Source organism: Octodon degus, unplaced genomic scaffold (assembly GCF_000260255.1).
Source record: "Octodon degus isolate 3935 unplaced genomic scaffold, OctDeg1.0 scaffold00037, whole genome shotgun sequence".
In the NCBI taxonomy this organism is placed as follows: domain Eukaryota; kingdom Metazoa; phylum Chordata; class Mammalia; order Rodentia; family Octodontidae; genus Octodon; species Octodon degus.
Genome location: NW_004524613.1, coordinates 11,428,145 through 11,447,588, shown reverse-complemented (window position 1 = coordinate 11,447,588; position 19,444 = coordinate 11,428,145). Strand labels below are relative to the sequence as shown.

Sequence of the window (19,444 nt, the reverse complement as noted above, 5' to 3'; positions counted from 1 at the left end):
AAATAATACCTTTATTTTTTGATAACATTCAAATCAGAAGGAAACGTCCCAGAAGTCTTTAACAAAGTGGATGCATTATCTAGAGACTCAGAGGGGCAGAAGTTAGTGATGTTAATATGGAAAAATGAAAAAAATCTTAGGGAATAAAAGTTGAGGTGGGAGTGTATAGATTGTGAATAAATTCAACTAAAATATTTTTTAATATTTGTTCTGATTCTAGGCAGATGGGATGGGTGTGATCTATGCCCCATTCACAGGCTCACAGGCCCTAGAGGAGGTGGATGCTGAGCAGAAAGCACAGGTGTGGAGGAGACTAGGAAGGAGGGGGTTCAGGAGGGCTGGGACGAGCCCAGGGAGACCCAGGGCTACCCGGTGCGGTGCGTTCCCCAAATGGCACACTGGTGTTTTAATTGTAATAAGAATAGTGATAACAATGAGAGGACTTACTACCTACTTGGCATTTTGCATGCCTCATCTCACCAAATCCCCCAGAGCAAGCCATTGAAATTGATATTTTAAAGAAGTTGTGGCTCTAGGAGGTGAAGTAATGCTTGCGGTCACTTGGTCACCAAGTGGTGAAGTCTGATTTGGGTATGAGAACTCCTAGTGGCACAGACACAGGAAACTCAGGCTTTCAGCTCATCCTGCTTTGAGTTTGGTAACCTGCGTGTGCCAAGGAACAGCCTTATGCACCCCCTCTGACCTCTTTCTTAAGGGAGTACCTAGTCCTTATTAGGTAGGAGGAGAAGAGATCCTGGAAAGGTAGACACATTCAGAAACTAGAGCACAAGAGGAATGGGAGAGAGGGCCATTCCCACGTCTTTCCTTTGGACATGGTCTAATCAACTCTTTCTTTCAGGTATACACAAACACAACACTCATTCAAGCTTTCTGGGCCCAGGTTTCTCTTTGAAGCTCATCCTATCTCCGGAGCTGGCTCTCCCTAGTGTGTTTCTGAATTTCCCTTTTCTACCTGACATAGCTGAGGTTTAGTAGGTGCCTGAAGGCTATTCCTCTGAAGATTAAGGAAGTGGCCTGATTTTCAACTCACTGAGCTGTCAACGTGGGCTTCATAAAATATTCTAGGGACCATTTCTGTAGATGAATGGAGAGCACACTTTTTAGTTTTTTCTTTGCTTTTTTTGTTTTTGATGCAGTCTTGCTATGCTATTCAGACTCCCAGTGATCCTCCTGCCTCAGCCTCTCCAGTGCTGGGATTACAGGTATGTGCCACCATGCCGTGTTTTAGGCCAGCGCAGAGCACCCAGAGCTCTGGGGCCTGTGCAGCATGTGGTACCAGGGATTAAACTCAACAGTGCACTTGCCAGGTGGGCACTTAGACCAACAAGCTATCTCCCCAGCTCCAGAGAGCATACCTTTGAGCTCCTCTCCTCCCCAAATTTAGACAAAGCAAGAGGCCCATAAGAGAGAGGAAATAGATTTTTAAAATAAAAATCTTCTTGGATTTAGGAATAGCTTGCACCTGAACCACCAGGAGGGTGCTTGGTATTAGAAGTTATTCTCTGCCCACACACTCCACACGTTTTTTTTTTTATTTTTTTTCAAAGTTTTATTGATAAGCAGATAGCAATGAGACAGTTTCAAATCAAATCGGAAGTACAGTTTCAACAAATAATACTCTGCATATATTCTTCTTAGTGGTTAGTTGCTGTACAAGATGCGGACTTGTGATCCTCTTTACAAACACCATTAGAACAAATCATTCTATTCATTAAGAGAATGCAACTATATATCTATCCTAACCACTTTGAATACACAGATACAAAATGGACATTCATCTGTATACCTCATTTTTTCTAAGTTCCGTTATTGAATATTATAGGTGTGTAAACTCAGCAAAATATTCTAAAAGAGTCCAGTAGCCCATAATAGCATTGGGTCTTCTGTTTAATTGGCAATGTCAGAAATTGTTGACCTGAGTCCCCCACAGCTCAACTTAACAGCATGACTTTATTTCCTATATTTCATCTTCATACTTTTCTACTGGATGGTTAAGACCAAGGTAAAGCAGGACCCATGCAACAAGAGTTGTAGCTTTTTGGTCTGAGAAGGTCAGTGAAATGCCCTCAGGATTTGTCCTGAGATCCTGTACCTCAGATTGTAGAACCTTTGTCAGTGCAGCCATGTGGATGAGTCACGGCCAATGCTTGGCCAATGTGCTCTCTGTGAAAGCCTGAGAGAGTATTTTCTCTCTATGTGACTCTCCTTAGGCACACTCTACATCATCGATCACTTTCCTCTTTGGCCCCATAATCTTCTTGATCAGAAAATTTGGGACACTACCGAGGTACATGACGTTACAGTACAAGTTCTCCTATGTCCTGAGTCTTAATTTCCACACATGTTGTACGTATAACTGTAGCAAAGGTGCCTTTCTTTTAATCTATCTTCCAGGCAAGGTGTAGATCAAGCCAATTCATTCTGGGCAAGAAGAAGAGGCACAGGCACACGTTTTGAATCAAATTGAACCAAGTCTTCTTCTTTGTTATTTTGCACATTCAGGTAACATTCCTTCCCCCCGCACTGCTGTTTGTCATCTTCAGTTGAAAGTGATCAGGGCCAGGACTGGAAGTGGCGGCATTTTGGAGAGAGACTGATCTAGCTTTAAAGGAGGCTTTTTATCTTGGAGGGGTCGGGGTAGACTGTGTGCCGGGTCAGGTTGGTGAAGATGTCATGCCAAAGCCTGGTTGTTATGGTTAGGGGTTTTTCAAGGGAAACAATATAGTACTGGACATATTTTATAATATTTTATAATGAATCACCCAATTATATACAACAAGTGTGGGGAATCTGTCCACACATGGAAACACTAAGGGTTCCAGCTGAGGGCCTAGATCCTACTTCTTGGATCTGTGCTGGAAAGGCCCAAAGGTCAGTGGTGGATGCCAAGAAGTCTATGCCAGCAGGCTGAGGGATCTGAACTGGAGCCAGGAAGCAACACTCAAGGTAAGCACCAGAGCTTCACCCAACAGTACCACAGCCCTTCTCAGCATCAGTGCAGTCCTGAGCTCCTCCAGTGATGAGCAAAGCTGAGTTCCCATGAGGAAAGCTGATGAGACAAGCTTCTCCAGGAGACTGAGCAGGGCACCATCCTCCCCTCCAGAGCCAGAAATTGATGCTCAAAATGAGTTCCCAAGCTTCTCCAAAGTTCATTGGGAAAGCCAGCATGACAAGGCTCTCCAGCAGAGAAGCCCAAGAGAACTAGCAGCTTCCAACAGCTCCAACAGTTTCTTGGAACAGCATCCCTAACAGCGTTCTTGCAGCTTCCCTTGTTCTGCCTCTAAGCTGCTGGCAACAACCCTCAGGTGGGCCTCCTGCACCCAGCACCACACTAGTTTAATTCAGCTGGGTGTAATAAGTTGGCCACCAGTTAGAAATCCACTGCACCAGAATTCAGTCATATATTCATCAACACCGGGTTGCTGCTGCTTCTATGCCAGGACTTGTTCTGAGAATCAGAGATGCAGAGATAGAGAAGCTAAACCGTCTCTACTCTCAAAAGACTTCAAGAACTGATGATGATAGAGAAAACGGAGGGTCAAAATATCCCAGTGTGAGGACTAAGGGACAGCAAGAAATGCTATGGTTATACCGAGAGATGGAACTCCTTCTGCTGGGCTGGGAAAGGAGGCCAGGAACTCTTCAAGAGCTTTGATTTAATCTGTCCAGAAAGCATCAACCAAATAAGTCTTGAGACCCCATAAGGTTGAGTCTTGTTGGTATTGTAGCATAATAGATTGTAAAAAAATACAACACTTTTCAAAGATTTTTATTTGTTAATTAATTAATTAATTTATTTATTTTTTGTATTTTAGTACAGGGTCTACAGGGTCTCACTACACAGATCAGACTCTTAGTGATTCTTTTGTTTTCAGCCTCTCAAGTGCTGGGATTACAGGCATAGGCCACCATGCGCAGTTTCAATTGCCATCTCATCGCACCCCTCACCCCTGGGGTCAGGGCTGGCACGGCACCCTGGGGATCGAACTCTGGCCACTGTGCTCTGCCTAAGCAGGCACTTTAGTCTGCTGAGCTATCTAGCTGGCCTTATTTTAAGATTTTTAATTTTTATTTATATTTGTTTATTAAGATTTTTAAATTTTTAAAATTAATTTTATTGAGAAACAAATAGCAATGAGACAGTTTCAAAACAGGTTAGTAGGACAGTTACAAATTTAAAAATTCAATTAAGTTTATTGGTATGACTTTGGTACATGTCATGATCACTTTCTCATGAGGAACATGGACCTGTCCTTATGCCTTGATTCGCCTTTTTTCCTCCCATTCCCCTCCCCTCACTTCAACCCCTCTTCCTCTTCTTATTTACATAGATTTGTTTCCATTTTATCCTCTTTCCTCATTTTTTCCTTCCTCCTTTCCCCTGCCCCATCCCTAGTTCTCCTTTCCTTTTGAACAATTCTTCCTGTTTTACCACATCTCCGGTACAATGCGGTGTTTATTTATAGCTTCAGCTTCTTACACCAGTGAGACAATGCAACATTTACACAGGTAGGTCTGATTTATCTCACTTAAGAATACAGTCTCAAGGTCGTTCTGTTTATCAGTAAATGGCTCAAGTCTATCCTTTTTCATGGCAGAGTAGTACTTCATTATATAGAAACAATTTTTAAAGGTTAAAGTATTTAGTTGTTGAAGGAAATGCCAATGGGGAGGGCTGCTCTATAAATACTCTTTCCTTATTGCTATCTTATTCAAGATCCTCTATGTGAAGTTTCCCTGAATTTCCCAGTCTCAACTACTACCATCATAATTTCTATTATTTTCTGGTTTCTTCTATTTTTTAAAAAATTGTTCCTCCATATTAGCTATATATCAGCTCTTCGTTCAGCAGGTAACACATGTGTCAGTCCTCCACAGATATCCTTCTGGGGAACATTGTCTTAAATTTGCTGTCTAAAAACATAGGGACAGGGGAAGATACTGAACACTCAGATTTTAATAATCCTTGTTCCTACTGAAGCTAAATAGGGCTCCACTAAGCTGAGAACACCTATATGAGAGGAAAGCAATCTTGCAAAAGGAGACCTTGTATAGAGGAATGGAAATTTAACAGAAAATCCTGTACCCAAGAGATCAATTAGAAGTAGACAGGGCTGATGCTGATCATGAGAAAATGGGAGGAGAAGATAAGACAGGTAGGAGAGGTGAAAAGGAACTGGATGGTAGATGGTCTTGGGAGAAATGGAATCCACTGACAGTGTTTCATTTGTTTGTTTTTAACTTTGGTTACAAACAAATAGGAAAGCTGTCAGGAAAACTGTTGCTAAAGATGGGCAGTAAGACCTGCATCACTGTGCCCGTGGACATGGAAAAGGGGTGGGTGTGGGAGGTCTCAGGTGGGACAGGCAGGAGGGTCTGTCTCACATGCTCGCCCGTGTCCCTCCATTTGTTGAGGCAGCCATGCATAAAGGCACCAGGAACAGCATCCGTGGACACCTCATACCCTAGCACCTAAGCTCTGTGTGAGGTTGGGTAATTGCAACTGTAATTAATTTTAAGTCAGGGCTTGGAAGCTGCTGTCTCAAGACACAGCCCTACAGATTTGGAGCAAGCGCCTGGGTGGAGCTTATCCACATTTCCAGCTCTCGTGGCCACTTGCCACTCAGACTCTCATCTGCCAAGACCTACCTGGCGGCAGTGCTCTCTTGCTCCACCCACCGCTCCTCCCTGTGTGACCTGAAATCTAGGTGGAGGCAGTGAGACTTCTTTCCCAAGTCGCATCCAGAAAAGAGGAGATGAACAAATCCAGCCTTCTGAGGTAGACAACAGAACTCATGTGCAAACTCCATCAGGGCTGATGAGTCACTTCACCTGCACAGCTTGTCCCTTGGTCTATCAAGTGGAGGAAAGAGCCTTCCTTAAAAGGACATGAAAATTATGGGATAACCCATATAAAATGCCTAGCCATGCTCCTGGCTAATAGTCGATGTTCAATCCATGCTGATTTCCATCCCCTGAATTTTGACTTACTGTGTAAGAGGAGAAACTGTATCTGGTGATCCTTAGAGTGATTATTTAACAGATGAAGAGACTGAATCTCACCAGCTACATGCATATATTTAATCTCAAAGTTTTCTGGCTTAGAGACAGAAATCTAATTCATTGTAATTCAAGTTTGGATCTAGATAGGTGTCCTACTTCAAGCTGAATTCTGATTTCTGGTTCTCAGGGACTCTTAAAGCCAAGGTGCTGAAATATGTGACACAGTTCAAGATATACAGCACTTTAGTGGACCAGAAGACTGTGTTTGGTCTTGTAGAATTAGAGCAGTTGAATTATAAGGGTTCTTATAGGAAGCCAAATCTTCAACCACCCAGATTATCCTCTGTCCTCTCCACCAGAATGATTGGCCAGTGGTGCTCACAGTTGGAGATTGGTCTACAAGAGTTCATCATGGACTTAGATGGATCTAGGAATGAACTGCTTAATAGGATGGTAATTTCACTCTAGAAAGAAAATGGCAAGGGGGAAGGAAGGAAACACATTCCAAAATCTAGAGGGGAGATTGTGCAGGCCTAAGTAAGACAACTTTAAGAAGTCAATGAGACAGTTGAGGAGTTAATGAGACAGATTTGGAGAGCCCTGCACTCTCTGTTATGAAGATCAGCTGAATTGTAGAACATGGCATTAGTACAGGGCTTTCTACCTTACAGGAACTTGACTTACATAATTTAATTTTGCAACAAAAACAAAGCCAGGAAGATAGAAATGGAAGTACAAAGGGGGTTATGACTACTCATCAAACACAGGTTCATCCTGAGTGTGTTGGTGGAGAGTAAAACTGCCCCCTGGGTGTCCACTAGCTCCAAGTCCATGTGCCTCTCTACTTGTGTGCCTCTTGCAGTGCTCAGTGTGTTTCTGAAAGCTAACTTTTTTTTAACATTTCCACTCAACATTGCCCCAAATGCATAGCTATTTGATTCTCTTTGGCATAAATGAAGAAAGACGTGTTAAGTTCTTCTAATACAGGAAAGGAATTTGGTCTTGTAGAAGATTGAGAGAAGACGTGTGGATTTCCACTGAGGAGTCTATGACCTTCGTTCACCATGCTTACCTGCTCCTGGTTCATTTTTCCCTCTATGGCCACAGAAGCTTGGCAATCCTGAGCAAGGGTGGAGCTGTGTGACAGGTTCTGACTGAGAAGGTGGGAACAGAATTGACATGGGTTACTACAGGGAGAAGTATGTAATTGCTGCTATGTGGATTTCCAGAGCTCTCTTTCCTTCTGGCATGGTGACCATTTGTGGCTGCTTTGTGAGTCTAGGATCTTGAGTGACCGCGGCACACAGAGCTTCTTTGCCAATCTGCTTCAGAGACACGTGGCACTGATAGATGTTTGTGGGTTTAGCTGAGATTTGGGGCTTGTTTGCCATAGTAGCACAATGTAACGTATCTTGACTGATACAGAGATTTTATTTTTTTGGAGAGAAATCCTGGGTACATATGACTATCATCTTATGCTGTGATTCAGAATCGATGTCCCTATAACTCCACTACAGTAATAGCAGAGTCACCACTTATAGAACCTTATTTAGTTTTAAACACTGGGCTCAGTTTTCACACAGATCATCCCATGATCTAATGCTAGCATTCTTTAAGGTGGATAGAGTGATTCCTATTTTGGAGATGAGGCAAAGATTGGGCAAATACCTTGTCCAAATCCACAATGGCATTGTAAAGTCAGATTTTTCAAGATCAAACTCAATCTCTCTCAATTATATTTCCACAGATTCAGAGTCAGGTTCCCCCAAGACAGGGCCAGGCAGCTGGGAGCTGGGCAATGGAACTGCTCCACCCTGCTGTGGCACCCTCTTGCCAGCCCGATGCCCATTGTGTGCCAAGCCTCCAAGCACCTCCACTTACCCCATATTCCCTCCTACACTAATGATATTTATTCTTGCCACCCTGGCAGGGTGTTCTGCTGCCTAATTACTGTTTAGAAACCTCTGAAGGTGGAAAACATGATGTTAAGTGCTTAATGGTATAACGATTCACGTCAGGTCTAGAAAGGAGGGGGGCTTCTCAGGGTTGTTGGTACAGGTAGTGTAGAGAAGCTGGGAAAAAACTAAAGAAAGTACATTGTGTCATACAAGGGCAGGGCAAAGGTTATGGCAGTGCCTACTGAGGCTGAAGTCAAGACTCAGATTACCTGGGTTACGTGGAGGGCTGGGAATATCACTCACCACTGTCATCCTCAAACTCCTCATAGAACCACATCCTTGTTCCTGGATTTATCACAAATATAATAGTCCATGTATTGACCAGGTATGGAATGCCAGGACCCTGATTGAGAACATAATGGCCACAGTCTCTTTTATTTTTTACTATCATGAGGTAGGTAGGTTCTTGGCCCCATGGGGGATCTGAGGCTGATGGGGTGATCTGGCTTGGTCAAGAATGCACAGCTGTGAGCGGCAGCTCTGAACCCAGGTCTGCTGGACTTCTGAGTAAGGGCTCTTACACAAGCAGCCATGGGGCTCTTTTGAATGAAATTTGGAAGAACAAAGTCAAGTATGTTTGAAATACATGACACAGCCTTGAGATGCCAAACTCTGTGCCTATACATTTTAAAGCTGATTCCTGGCACCTGCTTTGTTAAGGTGAGAATTGTGAGTATGCATAGAAGGATATCTAAAAAATTGTGTCCTTCCTGAAGTGTTTGGGTCTTAGTTTTGGAACACAGTTCAGTGATGAGTCTCTCTACCCACATTTAGGACTTTGTAATTTTGAAAATCTCCAAAAGGGTGAACTTGCTACCTAACATGCCACCTGCGCCCTTGTTTTCCAGTTTCAGTACAGGTGCAGAAAGGGAGCAGCTCTCACCTTCAGGGTTTGTGGGAAGAGTAGGAGGAGAGGAAGGGGTGGGCATTTAATGACTGCTTCCTGGTGGGTGTCCACGGGGCACGCCTGTGGTGGTGATGACTAGATGGCGATAATGGGCCATTTCTCTAATTGCCATTAATGACACCGCTTGGTCTGAGCATCCTCCTCCTGCTTTCTCTCCTACCACACCTCACTGAATCTCTGTTCCAAAGGTGACATCTCACTTGCTGGTATCCCAGCTTCTCTTGTCAATGCTAGTTGGTCCTGAAAGCTAGAGCAAAGAGCATGCTTAGGTTCTGGATCCTTCTAGGCCCAGACGGCAGTTCTGGTCTGTCTTGCCATGAATATTAGGGCAAGTCTGATTTCTTTCCAAAGTGGGAGAGAAGAGGCCTCCCATGACCCAGAAATGGTCTGGACCAGAAGTCATCTCTTACTGGGATTTGACATGGCTTTAGGAGAGAGAGGCTGATTGCCCAACAGTCCACAGAAAGGGAGGGACTGGCTGACTGATGGAGCCAGAGAGGGAGCAAGAGGCTTGTAGACTCATAGACAGAGGGAGGCCCAGAGAGTCAGATTGGGAAATAGGGAAGGAAGGCTAAATAGGGAAAGAGGAAAGAAAGTAGGTGAAGAAAGGAAGGAAGAGAGAGCAACCAATCCAGAGGCACGTTCTGCTCTTGCAAATACTGCAGCACAGCAGGGGATGCACTAATGACAACCACACAGATTACTGAGGACATGGGGAAATGCCACGAAGAAAATGAAGCAGTGTCGTGGGGCCAAGGATGAGCCAGGAGTGGGGAGGGAGCTGTCGGGAGGTGCGTTAGGAAATGTCTTGCTGAGGAGATGACATTTGAAATGTGGTCTGACTGATTAGCACCAGCCTGCAGGACCCAGGGAGGGCCCAAGTGCAGGGAATAGCTGGTAACCAAGTGGAGAACGGTAAACTCAGAGGATAAGAGGTAAGAGAGAGGTTGTTGTGCTGATAAAATGAAAGTGGGTTTTTGATTCTTCTGACCCAGTGGAGGACAAATTTTGGGCCTAAGGCTGCTTGCCTTGGAGAGCTGCTGAGCCACCGAGGTAGCTCCCTGCTCCCTGGCCTGGCTGTTTCCAGTTCCCCACTTCTGCTCCTCCCACTCCTTCCTTGTGTCTCTTTCATTGCTGTATTCTCAGCAAGCTTCATTGTGGAAGCCAAGAAACCAAAGGCCTCTTTCTGGACACAAGTTCTTGCTCAACTTTGAGGTCAGAAAAATCTTTCCTCAGACAGAGTTCTGTCTGTCTCTGATGTGGTGTGCCTGGGGGCACATGGCATCTCTTTGACCCAGGTTCACAGATTGGGCAAGGCCATACTGGGTTGGCAACCACGTCATTCATTCATTCATTCATTCATTCATTCATTCATTCATTCATTCATTCATCAATTATTATTTGTACCATTATCAACAAAGATACCAATAGCAAGATAGCAGTTAATGAGAGGAAATTAGCAAGGAAGATGCCTTTTGAAGGTACATAACTAGGATCTAGGGCTTAGGCAAGAATTTTCAGGGGAACTGATGAACAAATTGAAATCCCAAAGAGGAGGAGGAATTAGCTAATGGAGAGGCTCAGAAGAAAGAATAGAACCTCAGGTTCTAGAAACTGCTTGAAGTTTCTCAACAGCTCTCCAAGGCAGGCAGCCTTGTGCCCAAAAAAGACCCAGAAGTGAGAGAAAGCATAGGTCATCTGTGGAACTGCAAGGAAATTATACATACATAGAGGTGCTTGTAAAGGACTCTATATATAAGAATATGGCTATGAGCTCTTCTAGCCTGTAGTGTCCAGAGTCTCCAGGACCCAGAGTTTATAATCTCTGTTTTGTATTGTTTTTGTTTTCTTTTTTTTTCTGCATCACAGGGTACTTTGCCAGAGAGTCAGATGTAAAGTGTCCCAGTGGGAGAGTGAAGATGGGAGGAATGCTTAAAATTGGTGTTCTTGGGGCCGTGGAGATGGCTCAGTGAAATAAGTGCTTCCCTGGCAAGCACAAGGGCCTGAGTTCAATCCCCAGTTCTGATAAAAAATTAGTGTTCTTTTGAGGAAGGGGACATCCCTGGACATCCCCTCCACCAGCTTCTGCCTATACATCCCTGCACTTTTCCGATTGCTTACCCAGTTACCTTTATAGCCTGTTTTTACGAAGTTGGAACCTTTCTACCAACTGGAGTTTAAGCCATAGAGCTCAGGTTGGGTAGGCAGATGCCTGGGCTTCTGTGAAAAGAACACACTACAGAAAGACAGTATGGAGGGAAAGAGACCAGATAGGACACACTGGGCCATCCAGGCCTAGGCAGGTGGGTGCAAAAAGTGGCTATGTTTTGAGAGACTTTTTCAAGAGGTCTTTTGGATGGCTTGGGATGGCTGGGATGAACTTATGAATGGGTAGAACCACAAGAGAAGCAAACATAAGAGGAAAGGCAGGGAGGTGGGGAGCAGGGAAGGACTAGTTGCAGCACCCAAAGCAAGTCCATAAGCCCTCTGACTTTCTGCTTCTTCCTTCATACAGTGGGGATATAAAAACATCCTGTAAGGGAACCGTAAGGATTAAATAAGTAGCTGTTAGTATAGTAATTGGCACATGCAAGCTCTGTACCAGTTTGTTAAATGCATTTCAGAAGCTGCTTTCAATAAACACAAGGTCAGCACAGATCTGAAGTCTGGGAGGAAGACTTGGCTGGAGACAGAGGTGTGAGATTTATTTTCCTGGTTGCTGCTCATAGAGTAAACTTTTGTAGAGTTAACATCAAAGCATTTCAGAGCATCAACTCCTGCAAAGCAGCTTCAGATACCTTGGAGGAACGTACATGCATCCAAACAATTAATATGCCACTTGCAAACTGAGCCACTCCACTCATCAGAGCTGCCCTGGGGACTAGTTGTTGGTAGCATTTTAGTATTTACTTTGAATTACAGTGTATATTCTGGAGCAATAAAACCACAGTCCATTTTTAAAAATACATTTTACTTTCCCTCACTCGGGCTGGTCTTCTGTCCCATTAGCCTATGTTAATGAAGTGACTGGAATCACTTGGATCTCCCTTGTATTTTGGGTCCAAATGGCAAGCTCTAAAGGGCCAGCTGTCCTGAGGTAGAGTGAGGACTGGTTGAAGGGCATCCTCTTCACTCATCTACTAGTCTGTTCTCTGGGGTGGGAGCCAGTATAAGTTAAAATGAAAAACACATGATTTCCTCTAAGCTGGCTTTAGATCCTACACTTCCTCCTGCAGTCTTGATGAAGCAGAGAAATTCAGAAAGTGTGAGTAAAAAGAAGAGATGACTGGGTACAAGGAAAGAGCTGCTTTAGGCTTCACTAAGTTGAATCAGTTTTATGCTGCTGTGAACAATACCACGCTACAACTTAGTATCTTGGGACAACAGCCGAATCAGCTGGCTAAATTTGGCTGGTGGCTTCCACTGGGTTCTTGCTGCAGCTCCGCTCAGTTGTGTACTGGGCTTGGCAGGGATAGATGGGGTCCCTAGCCTCTTCCTAAGGAATGACTCATTCTGACTGTCCTCCAGGCAACCATCTCAGGACAGATATCTCATGGGCCAAAACGAGCCACTTGACTAGGCCATTGTGGGGGAGGGGACGGCACCAAGGCACTGACCCTGAGAAGGGGGCTCACTCCAAGTGACTATACTCTATCCTAATACTCTACGTAATATTTCAAAAACCTGTATTTTCATATACAGATAAATTGCATGTGTTAAATCATATGATGGTAATGAAGATAGGCTTAATGATGCTAAAGCTATTATGAACAGCATACTATTTTATTTAGTGCTTTTTAAGTGCTAGTGACTTACCTAATGCCTTTTGTAATTTAATGGTGACAGCAATTCTGCCAATTTGATGCCACCCCCAGTTTACAGATGAGGAAACCCAGGCTCAGCAAGGTGAAGTCTATTTCAGTAAGACTATCAAATGACTGTAACTCCTCCAATAGTTGGAGGAGCATGGCCCGAACCCTTATATCATAGCCAGGAGATCTTTGGATATAGCTAAATCATATTTCCAAAAGCGGTCCTTAAACTTTCTGAAATGCAAGCAGCTTTCACCAAATAACAGTTAGGAGAGCTGAGCGTAAGTGAATCAGAAACATGAGGTTGATGTTTGTGTTCATCTGCACAGGAGTTTGGCAGTTTCCATGTTCCCTTGGCAGGCGAGATCCAAGCTCTGCCAAAACCTGGGGCTCTGTCATAATAGCTCTGGCCTGCAGGTCAGGCCGGGCCTCCCACCCTCCTGCTGTCCAAACCAGAGTGCTGGCCCCTTGCAGCCTCTCCTGCTGTTTCTTCCTGCCTTTTAGCTCCAAGGACAGAACAGCAGGAGGTATCTCTGTAATGTCACATGGGGACTAAGATGGCACTGAGTGTGGCTTCCTGGAGTACTGCTGTAAGGACATCTGCCCCCTAGGTGCCAGGAAACTCAAGTCTTGGGAGGAAGGGTTGATCCTCCAGCATCCTTCAGGAAGAAATTCCTACCAGGGGGCCAAGGGGGAGGCAATTCTCTAAGCACACCAATAATCAGAGAAAAGACAATGCCATGTGGAAAAAGGCCTTGTGAGACTTCCCAGAGTCTCTAACATTCTATCTGGCCACCGGGGAGGGGTGGGAATAGTACAGCAGAGTTCAGAACATCTGCTGGGGTAGCATTTTGTTTGGCATTGGGGAGAATACTATCCTGCAGGATGCCTGGCTTCTGGAACTGTGTTCTCACAGGTATCAGATGGCAAACTCCCTCATGGCAAGGACCAACCTTACCTGTTCATTCATATCCCCAGGGTCCAGCACATGTAGAGTGAATAAATGAGTGCAGAACTTTCACACAATTTCCTCCCTCTCTACTCCCTCCTTTCCTCCATTCTGTCTTTGTTATAATGTGGACCTTGAGTATCCCCGAAGGCCCATGTGTTATAGGCTTGGTCCCTAGCTTGATGCTATTGGGAATCAGTGGAAGCCTTTAAGGGGTAGTGCCAAGAGGGAGTTCTCCAGGTCACTGGGGATTGTTCTGGAAGGGCACTGGGGGACCCTGGTCTCTTTCTCTTTTTCTTGTGCTCCTGTTGATGAGATGAATGGGCTTTGGTCTTCCCCATGCTGTCCACAGTGATGTGCTGCCTCATGGCAGTCTCTGGAGCAGTGGGGCCAGTTGACCCTGCACTGGATCCTCCAGGCTACAGTCCCAGGTACAGTTCCTTATAGGTTTATTTTTCTTTGGCGTTTGCCAAAATGATGGAGAGATGACTAACACTCTTTTTTCCTCTTCTTCCCTTTCTTTCTGCCCTTTCCTCCTCTTTCCTTCTCTCTTTTCTTGCTTTCTTTCCTTCCATTGTCAGGTAGGCATTATGCTAGGTCCTAATTGTAACAAAATAATAGTGAAATGAAACAGAAGCATTTTGCAGTAATTAATGTATTACTTACAATTTTTGATTGTAAGAGGCTGGCTGTTTTTGCCCTACAAGCTGGGAATCTCAAAAATGAGTGGGAGTTAGGAAGGAGAGTGTAGAGGGGCTGGGCCAAGAAATAGTCCAGAGAAAGAAGAAGCTTATGCAAGGGCCCTGGGTCAGAAGGGACCCAGTAGAGCAGAAAGCGAAGTGCTAGTGATTCCGGAAGTGGGAGCACTGGATGACCCTGTAAAATTTAAACAAAGGAGGGAACATGGTTATGTTTGAATTTGGAAAACATTCTCCTGGTTCCTATTCATAGGGATATATTTCCTAATAATTGCTAGCAGCAAGTGTGACAGGAGGGACTGACAGTTTATTCTTGATGGAGCAGTTCCTTTTGCTAAACTCTCCATCTCTAGGGTGAGTCTGGATTCCCAGGTTGATATTTTCAATCAACCTTGGATGCTCTTTTGCCTCTTCTTCACTCTCAGTGCTATCTCTAGATGGGACACTGAAAGCCTGGGGAGGAGAAAGCTTGTTTTTCTAGCTTCCTCTTGAGCATTTTATATGAACACCTGGAAAGTGAGTCCTATGTGCGCAGGGACCCATCACTGCCAATATCTAGCAATGGTGCAGATAAGAGCCACTATCTTGGGAGGACCCATGTTGTGTGTCTGTTACACCTCAGTCCAGTGTTATACCTCAATCCTTGACACTGACATTTAGGTAATAGCTGCATGTTGACAGGGAAGAATGTAGAAAGATGTTCATGTTGGTATTGCTTATGCATAGAGAAAAAGGGGAGACAGAAAGTCCAGTAGTTGGCAAATATTAGAACTATAGCACATTGAAAGTACAGAATACTAAGAAACCTTCAAATGCACAAAGTGGAGCCTTTATGTAACTAAAAGGAACATTTCTGAGGCATTCTGAGGGGTGACAAAAGTAGTGGTGCAAAAACTCTGAAAGTAAATATGAGAACATTTCCTCCTCTTACCTTTCTTATAGGCTTCTACATGATCAATACACATGAAAGAAACAAATGTTTGAAAGAGAACAACTTACCAGGAGTCGTAGTATTGGCTGCTTTTGATAAGGGGTGACAATTTTCAGGGAGGGCTTTTGTTTTCTCATTAGTATTCTGGTACTTTTAAAAAGAAGCATGCATTATGTACTTATGTAAAACTGAAGTTAATTAAAAAATAAGACAGCACTCTTGAAATACTGAGGGAAATACTGACCGGTTTTGCTATTGAGGAGGTTATAGGGCAGGAGCTGATGTGGTGGTTTTTCATTTCTATTTTTCTGTATTTGATAATCCTTACATTTTTTGGTAATGAGAATATATTTATATGTTCGTGGTGCAATAAAGAAGGGGAAAAAGGAAGTAGTTCTTCCAATTTAGCTCTTCTCCAATGAGCTCAGCAGCTATGAGCACTCGGGGAACCGAGGCTCCAACAGCCATGTGACTGGCAGGAGCCTGCAGTGAGTCAGGAGTCAGTGAGCCAGAGGAGAAAAGCCCCCCGCCCCCACCCCCTGCCCAGATCACGTGACGCCAGAACACAGCACACTGGCTTGTTTTGCAACCCAGGCAGGTCCTTTAACCACAGCCTGCTGGCTGGCCCCATGTGGCTGGGGGAAATGGTGCCAACCCTCTTCCCTCAAGTGAGTCATGCCTCTTCCCGCAATAGCTGGGGGAGGATGTGGAGAAGTTGGTCTCGGGCAGAGGTGCAGCTATTGCCCATGGACACTGCCAGGCTCATTACCCCAGAGGTTGAAGCGCCATGGGGGCTCTGGGAGAAGTCTCCAAATAAGAGAGACTGCTCTGGCATAGAGAAGAGCATAACCATGGGCATCTGCTTCCAACCACTGCAGTGCCCCTGTGTAGGGATCACGAAGAGCTGGGTTTGAGGGGGAGCTTCCATTAAATACCAAGTGTCTATTATGTCCAGGGAACCTTGCTCTGGAACGGCAATTACCTGCAAGGCACATCTGGTTGATAAAACTGAGCATTTCTGGGAGGAAGTGACTTATCTAGGTTCTACGGTCCTTGCTGCACGTGGCCAGGTGTAATGAAATCCAAAGCCCAGACAACTCTCATTGTGCTGTGGGTGCTTCCTTTGGTCAGAGAGTGTGTGCTCCCAGGTGGGTGCCCTTATAAATTACTTCCTGCAGGCTACACTCTCAGACCCGCTGTTGGAAAGGGGAAGAGAGGTAAGAGAGGTGAAGGGACCTCAGAGATGGAAGCCACAACAAATTTGTTTGATTTTCTAGCTACCAGTCTGAGCTCCTGGTCTTCTTAACAACTGGGGAAACTATTATTCCTGTTTTTCAGCTGGGCAAAAATGAGGAGCAGACAGTACGTGACCACCTAATCATGTAGCCGGCAAGCAAAGGTAGGCTTTATAATCGGATCTGCCTGGAACCAAATCCTTTTCTCTTTTGTTGCTCATAAACCCTCTAAGTTCCAGGCACGTATTCTCTGCAATGAAACCTTCTTTTGGTCATCTCTTCCCTCTTGAGCTTGACCTTGTTCTGACCCTTCCCAGGAGGCAAGCTCCCCATCCTGCCCAGATGCTCTGGTACCTCATGGGGCATCTCCTCCTCCATGCAGCCTTTCTCAGGTCCTCAGTGACAGTTTTTCAGTCACGTCCCCATGGTTTCCTGACTACATATATCTTTACTGAAAGGCTTTCCAGCCGTCTGTTTAGAGGACTCTGAGTTCCTTCAGGGGAAGGAGAGTATCATTACACCAATTATTTTTTAAACTCACTGATCATGTTTTCTATCCAGAAGCTAATGTGGTGGCTACATCACAGCTTTCAGACTCATAGATCTGAACTTGAATCCCAGTTGAGCTTGAGGATGTTGGAGCAATCACTTTCCTTCTTTTAACTCCGTCTGTAAAATGGAAATTCTAATGTCTGCTTCTCAGTCCTTGTAAGGATTAGTGAAATATTCATGTAAAGTGCTTAACACAGTGCCGGAGACACAGAGCACATTAACCCTGTGGTCTAGCTCAGTGATGGCATGACAGGTGACTGACTGTAAAACACAGTGGCTGTCCTTGTCAATATGATGCTGACTTCATGGTAAGGACCTGACTCAATGCTTCTCATGCTGACATTGATTTATATCCCCACATATCCTAGAGGTAGTATTGCCCAGATTTACATACAAAAAATAGGATGAGCTGAAAAGAAATCTACAGACAAAAATTCTTATATAAAGTAATACAAAGAGACTTCTAAAAAATGTTAATTCTTAATTCTGATTGAGGAGATGGAAGTAAATTGCATCAGTTATCTAAGAAAGTACTATTAACACACAATGTTGATGAGATTGGATTGAAAATGGTATATGCAGATACCATTTGTGACCATCCACATTCTTATAAGCTTTTGGGATACTATGATGATCCATTGCCATACTTCAATATTTATCCCGAGAAAGTAATTTTGAATAAGGAACTAAGTATAAAAAGAAGCTGCTTGATATCTAGAAAAGCAAAAACCTGGCTCCTCCTTAGAAACCTATCTGTAGGGCTGTGGTAGTAAAATCACGGTACAACAAAGTAATCATAAATATTGTTAAAGACAAAGGTCTTATAGGAACAGATAAGATACTTTTAAATATACTACCTGGAAAGCAGAATATGAGCTGGAAATTACTCTACACACACAACTATGTTAAATTTGTGCATGTGGCCAAACACAGGAAAGCAAAACACAAAATGAAACACTTGTGGTGTGCCTGAAGGTGTGGGTTGCCTCTAATGCAATTTGGGCTGAGTCATTGCTTGTCTTAGTTACTTTTCTCTCATTGCTGAGAAAAAAAATACCTGAACCTAAAGTTAAAGAGAGAAAGGTTGATTTAGCTCACAGTTTGTAAGGGTTTCAGTCTATAATCGGCTGGCCCCAAGGCAGCGTGGCATGGCAGAGGAGAAGCAGGGCATAGCACACAAAAGGCGGCAAATACCAAGTGTCTGTTATGTCCACCTGGCACCTTGCTCGGAAACTGCAATGACCTGCAAGGCACACCTGGTTGATGAAACTGAGCATCGCTGGGAGGAAGTGGTTCTACAGTCCCTGCTGCAAGTGGCCAGGTGTAATGAAATCCAAAACCCAGACAGCTCTCATTGTGCTGTGGGTTCTTCCCACAGCAAGCAAGGAAAAAGAACCACAGTTCTTTCTATCCCTTCTGTCTTATCCAGTGTACTTAGGGAGGGTAGCACTCACACCCTTAATCCTAGTGTCCTTGGTCATAGCATGATACTATGATCAATTCCAGTGTCACACACCCTAAAACCAGCCACTTGTGAAAAAGCCCCACCTATTACTTTATGAGTGTTTGGAGGAACATTTAGACATAAGATATAACATTCCACCCTGGCTCTCCAAAGACTCATGCATATCCCTTTATGCAGAAGGCACTTAGTCCATCTCTAAGAGTTGCCAAAGTCCTAACAATTTCAGCATTGCTGAAAATTCCAATTAAATCTCCATTTGAGACTTAAGGCAAACTCTTAGGAACAAGCCCTTGTACAAAGCAAAAGAAAGTAAAACACTGCCAACATTCAATGGCACAAGATAGACATTTCCATTCCAAAAGTTGCAAATGGGGTTAACAAGGAACGGGAACAAAGCAAGATCCAAAGGCAGCAGGGCAAACATTAAATGCCACAGTTCCACTTCCAGGATCCCTGGCAGGTTGAGAACTTCAAAGGCCTTGTGTGGTTGTACCCCTATGACACTGCAGGTGGTTGTATCTTTTGTGCCTTCTCTCTTCAGCTGGCTCTGATCCTTCTTTGCAGTTTTACTCAGACGATCCCCATTCCTAGCTTCTCTAAAGTTCTCTGAAGTCCACTGCACCTTTGGCTTCAGGCTATCAGCCTCACACACTGTCCTCAGGGGCACCTTGCTTAACCTCACAGGCTTTGTTCTGAAGTCTGCGTAGAAGCCTCTCTAAACCCATAACTCTTGCATTCTGCATGCACATTAAACCAGCATCACATGGATGGTGCCAACCTGGAGCAGTAGCCAAGCTTTCTTCTCTCTAGGTCATAGGTCAACTGCCTATGAACCAAATCCTGAGGAATAACTTCCCTATGTTGATACCATTCTGGAACATGGTGTTCTGGGACTTTCTCCTCAAGGCAAAGG

General features: G+C 44.3%; 1 pseudogene; it reads right to left on the bottom strand.

Annotated features, from left to right (window-relative positions):
- The window catches only part of LOC105742123, a 163,061-nt pseudogene that overhangs the window by 23,889 nt on the left and 119,728 nt on the right, over positions 1 to 19,444 (bottom strand).